Source organism: Anopheles coustani, chromosome 3 (assembly GCF_943734705.1).
Source record: "Anopheles coustani chromosome 3, idAnoCousDA_361_x.2, whole genome shotgun sequence".
NCBI classification, from domain to species: Eukaryota; Metazoa; Arthropoda; class Insecta; order Diptera; family Culicidae; genus Anopheles; species Anopheles coustani.
The window spans coordinates 6,563,381-6,569,800 of NC_071288.1; positions in this window are offsets into that span (position 1 = coordinate 6,563,381).

The following is a 6,420-nucleotide window of genomic DNA, read 5'->3' on the forward strand; positions in this document are numbered from 1 at the left end:
GGGCTGGGGCGACTGGGATGGAAACAGTAGGGCGGGCGATAGATGGAGGAATAAACAAAGCAAATCGAAAAAAGAAGTGTTTCCAGGAGGTGGGTAAAAGACACACACACACACAGACATACAAAGGAACAAATGTGAAGAAAGAACTGATAGAAGAGAAGTAAGTTTTATTTCCGAAACGTATGTGCATAGGAAAACTCATTTACTTTTATGTCTGCGCGCTTTACAATACAAGCTTAGCATAACGCGCCATTCGATGTGTTATGAGAGGCTTGGGAATTTCCAGGATAATCCACCGTCCCTCGTCGGATGGCAACAGGCTTTGGGCGTTGTGAATGGAAGCATCGAACAAATTATAAAAATAAAATAATACTCAATCCCAGTGTCGGCTCCAAACGAGACTTGGCTTTACTTTCCGCCACGAGCATTGGTGAAGTGTTTTTCTTTAATCGTGTGTTTCTGTCACTGTTTGCTTCGTTCCGGAAGTGTCCTTCCATGGGGTACATTCAAACACACACACATACACCTGGTCATCGGCTTTCCAACGCTAGAGGAAGCGCTCGGGAGACATCTTCTTTCGCACTAATTCGCCATAATGACGTCGTTCACGATGTGTGAGCGCTTTCCTTGAGCCACTCGATGACGTCCCGGGTTTTCCTGTCCTCCTCCTTCTCCTCCGGTGGCTTTATTGTGCTCTATCGCCGCCATTGCTGTTATGCAGTCGCAAAAGGACGCTGCTCGGGACAGTCGCCGTCGTCGTAAAACAATCGTTTTACGTTTGTATTTTCCCCACAAGCAGGACTCCTGGTTTTCTCCTGGTAGGGAACTTCCTCAATTCGCTTTATGTTGCGTTCGGCTGGAGTCGACCGGTGGCGTTTCTGCTGATGCTGCCGTTTCGTTCGAGCGCGCACGACAAATTGAATGTGGGGCCGTAATGGTGGGCGAATATTTTTTTTTACGTTTACGGCTATGCTAATTCGCGCAGCACATTCCCGCCGACAATCAGTGCCTGTGTGGAAGTCGGTCAAAAAGTTGCGGCCGAGCAAGGGCTTCCAAATTGAGTATTTTGTTTTGCTTCCAAACCCGCCGGTACGGAAATAGAATGGGAGGAAACGGCACCCGGCAGTGATCTGGCGAGATGAACATAAAACCGGCTGCTGTGGGAGGGGGGGTTCGTCTCATTTGGGGAGGAAAATTAGCCGTTTGGGTCGTGAGACGTAGGGTAGGACGGTGGCTAAGTCCTCCGAAAGGACACGCGCTGAGACGTTGAGTGGGCGAACACTTTACTTCACGACCGTGAAGTGAAGTGATTGCCCGATTTCTTAGCGAGCGGAGAAAATTGGAGGCATTTCCATTCGAAATGGCGCAAAATGGCGGATTTCCAACCCCTTTCATCGTTGCCACTGCCCCGCGAGGCGCCTCCCTTGGGTGGTGGATCACCGACGAGTTCCAAATGGAGTAGCGGGTTTTTACGGGTTTCTTTTATAGCTTTCATCGTAAACCATAAACATGATAAACTAGCACTCATCGTGACGGAGCGCAGCTTCACTCCAAAGCGTGCGGCCCCGCCCAACCATGTCGCCCGTTCCCAGCTGGTCGGTTTTGCAAACTGGGAACACTTAAACCGGAGAGCCGAACGTGTACCGGCTTGGCAGCAGCGTTGTGCATAATAAAACAGCGACCAAATCGGTGGCGTTATCGCTCTAGTTGATAATTTTCGTTTGAATGCATAATGAATGGGATCTTATTATTAAATCATCGTCATTTAAAAGCGACATAAACAATTCTGCGGCTACCAGTGGCTGCAATCACCGGCCATCCATCCTCCGTTCGTCCTGTTTTCCACGGAAATGCGATGCAGCGAGGCCGTGCGTGTCGCCGAATGCACCTCGCAATGAAACACGACGTTCTTCGCCGTGGCTAAACTTTCCCGATTCTCGGGCCAACAAGAACGCACCCCCTCCGTGAGTGTTTTAGTAGTGTATTTCGGTTGTGGGGGGGATTTATTTTTTCCTTTCTTTTCTCTTGTATCCCGGCGGTGTCATAAACTCATGGTTGCATCTTGCAATATGGTGCAGTGTCAGGTCGTAAAGAAACTTACCGCTTGATGGTTCGTAAGTTCTTTTGCCGTGTCGGAATAACGACCGCCATGGCGGGTGAGATAATATATGGCTAACGTTGACTTATGTTTCTTTGCGAACAAGACTTTAGAAAGTTAGAGAGATATACAATCGGGTTGTGTTTATGGTGCTCTTGAATGCTCCTGTATCTAAAGTATCTTTCCGATTTTTTGTATGCGGAATTTATTGCTTCTGTATCTTACTGAGAAGAACATATCAAAGAACATATATCAAAATTTCATGAAAAATCTCCTCTTTGTTCAAATTCCATGCAAAATAAAGTTTAATTTACTAATTTGTTTGCAGTGATGAAATTAAGTATTTGAAATTGGAAACATTTTTATTGGGTTTCAATCTGGAAACTTCACAACGAAATAACTAGAGTCTTGAAAATAAAAAAATAAAAGAAAAAACAATAAACGCGTCCGGCTCTTACAAAAACATGCTGTACCATAGCAAAATCAATTCACAATTTGTGTATCGTACTTGCTTTTTTCTTTTTTTTATAATACTCTAAATATGTCACAAGGAATACTGAAAATATCACAGTGAAGAATAATGTTTGATGTGACTGTTGGTTTTATTAGTAACTACAAAAATTCGGTCCCATATTTTGAGCTCAAAAATAAAATAATTCAAACGCATTATATTTTCCGAACCACTTAGAAGTCAATAACTTTAAAGGAACTGCCATTTGTAGCTTGATAAACCAACAGCACAATAACTTGTATGCACCCACGAGATTGCAATATCATTTCAATCGACGCACATCCAGTGGAGGTGATGCAAATTTATGAAGCAATAACCGCTTGCTTAATTACATTCTCAATATTCCATTTGCAGTGATTTATGATTGCGGTTCTGGTCGGTCGGCCGATACCGCATCCCGTCAACGGTGTGTCCGTCGATCGATCGAAAGTGCATCTTTACGTTGGGCCCCGAACCAGCGCTGCCGGAGGAAATCAATCAATCATGGTCGGGAGGATTAGATTTTATTTTGGCCGCCTTGCGCCAGGATTTGGGTTGTGTTTGCCTGTGTTTGTTCGCCGAACCATCTTGCAATGTTTCGCTAATGGGGTGTTTTATGGCACTAATGATCGCACTGCCAGCTGGGGTAAAGGGTTGAAAACTTTGCCAGTTTTTTTTCCAACCCCAGGGACGAGGCCAGCTTGGAGTATGAAAGAAACATTTCTTTCCAGCGAGCGTGCCTTTCGAAACCAACGCGAGTGCAAGTGAATTCCGAGTGGTCCATGATGGCCCATAAATAGCCGGGAACGTCTTCGTTTCCGTTTTTCCACTCCTCCTCGACGCGCCGGGACAAAGTGCTCGATAAATTTTCACCCCACGCACCCCGAAGCAAAACTCCATGCGGCTGGGCGGCGATGGGAGGTGGCGAAAGTTTAATAATTTGATCTGGTGAAATCAATAAATTTCAATTTTCAATATTGGCCCGGTGGCTCTGACCGGTCGGTTGGTCGGTCGGTCGGTCTGTCGGTTTGGGTGGTTCTGGTTTGTGTAAAAGTTTCGTTGAAGGTTCATATTTTATGCTCACCTCCGCGCGCGTCCCTCCCTCGCAGTGTGCTGCGGTTGGTCTCCACCCCCCCCTCGAGCGGGAGGCGGGTGAAAGAAAAATGCCAACCGGGCACGCGAAGGGACGGCTCGGTTCCTGGTTTCAAGGGAAAGCGTCAATATTATCGTAACATTTCGTTCCATTTGCAGGATTTGTTTGTTCCACAGTTATGTTCCCGATCCCCCCCCCCCCCCCCCGTTAGTCCCCCTCCCTCTTCCCACCCGCTTTCTGGCCGCATTCGTTTGTCCATATGTTTCAGCAAAGCATCGGCATGCTTTATATGTGTTTTATATTGAAAACATTTATGCTCCATTCCTGGTTCGATTCTGAAACCTTCCCGGGATGCTTTTCCCACCCGTGCACGTTGGCTGAAGAGATGAAAAGTCGGTGGGAGGGTGGTGAGCGAAAACATTTGATGCACTTTTAACACGACCCGTTCGAACACAGGCGTAATGCATGCGTTTTTATTAGTCGAGATTGAAAAGCGAGAAAAAAAAATACGCATGAACAAAAAACTCTGAACATCAAAACAAATGGAACGAAGGATGTGTGGTGCGAGTTGGTGAGAGGAACGGTGGTGCGCACAATCCGGACGAACGTAAAAATATGAAGCATTTTTGTATGCGGGAATTTTAGCGAAAACTGCATTTCGATTCCAGCATTCGATCTGGGGCTTTCTGCGCGGGGATATAATCTAATAGAAATGCCAGCCCTGTTCGGAAATTGGTACATTGGAACGTTCGAGTAACGGATGAAGGAAATAAAAACTGGGCTCGAGAAATATTCTTTTATTCCCACGGGGGAATTTTACAGCTGAAGTGCGGAGTTTCTACATTATGAAGTTTGCGGTCGGAGTGGGGTCGGAGGATGGGAAAGTTCCGCGTTGAGTACGAGAAATCGGATTAACTCACGTAGGGAAGCATCGCATAGGTGTATGATTCCACGCAACAGAGATTTCTGTTGAATTGAAAAACAACAAAAATTACTTTTTCTTACTATTACTGAAGTGTATGTCAAATTTTAACCCTTGGAAAAGATTTGAAATGCCTACATTGACAAAATATTGAAAACTTGTTTTCCAGTGCTTTGTGTACGAATTTTAAGTTGTTTATTTTTTTAAAACAATTTTCATTGAACGAATTGTTTTTAAATGAGTATAACGAATGAATTACAATACAATACAGTCAAATAGGATTAAAACTGGGTTAATTGTCACTAACAACCATGCGCCTCCATCGGCATACAATTACAGTCCACCACAATCGGATGCATTCAATCGTGGATTAGATCAACCTTGTTGCTCCATTACCCACGAGAGTTGCACCGGAAAGCTCCCCAGGGGCGTTGGGAGCTGCGTTTTAATAGAGCATTAATTAGATCACGGAGTACAAATTGGCGCCACCGCCCACGTGTCGTCATTTTGGACGTCCAACAATGGCGTGCCAATACGTGTCACGTGATGTGAGCACGATCAAAATTAAACTTGTTCATTTGGTTGACTAGCAGATTGCTGAGGGTGGAGGAGGGGAAGTAAAAACCGTCGCTGTGCTGTGTTTGCTGTCTGCGTCCTGACATGAACGAGAAGTGACAGCGCACGGTTCTCATGTTTGTAAATATTTCAACGCGTCCCCGAACCCTTACGCAGAGGAAGTTTGGAAGTCAAAGTGTGGCCATTAACCGGAGCGATAAAGACGTGTGTGAGGGTGTGTGTGTGTGTGTGCGTGTTTGTGCCACTTGTGACAAGTGTCAAACCATCGGAATATTAGACAAATGTGGTCGTCGTTGGCATCCGCGAAGATTCACATTCGATTGAAATTAATGAGAACTCATTAAAATATGCAAATTATGTGTCAATCTCTTTGAGCGCAACCGTTACCACGGTAATGGCGCACCGGGCGCGACATCGTCCTCGTGCACCTGCTGCCATTGCATTCGTTGCCATCTTTGACGTCTAGCGGTCTGGACGAGTAGTGACACAACGTCGAGGGTCGCTGTCGTATTCGCGTTCCCGCGAGGAAGAGAACAAGTGAAGGGAGGTCATCCCGTGTCTGGAAGTGCTGTCGGTTCGATCGATGTTGATTTGAACATTGTTTGCCGGCGGAGATGGGACGATGCGGCCAACCTGCACACACGGACGCGTGTGCAGATTTGCCTGCAGTCTGCTTCTCAAGTGGTCTCTCGTCGGTAAACACCCGCGTCCTGTGGGACGATGCATGTTTAGGAAGAGGAACCCTTGCTTTCACACCGGTTGCGTCAAAAACACTTGACTGGCCCTTGACTGCAACAATGCTGTTCGCTTTCCGGCGTTTATCCCGGACCGGCTTCGGCTTTCATTCGCGTGCGTGCATCGACAGCGGCCGGGGGAGAGGGTTTAGAAAGCAATCTACCGACGAGGAGCCCTCTCGAGGAGCCCATTGATGTCGTGATCGTCTTTCGTGGACACCAGCCGGGATGTACTGGGTTGACTTTGATGTGCGAATGTGAATGGAGTGCAGTGGAAATTATCGATAGGACTCGCCATCAAGGGTCTCATTGTTTGTGTGCGCTGATCTCTCTGTGCAACATATTGGGTCCGGGAAATCGGGTTGGGTGGCCATATAAATTGTTTCATTTATACTCTTTTTGATTTGTTCCTACGACTTTTACGATTTGTTCCTACGAATATCTATTCAAATGTGCACTATCATGTATTTTTTTTGTACGTTATTTTGAAAAGAGAATATAGTAAAA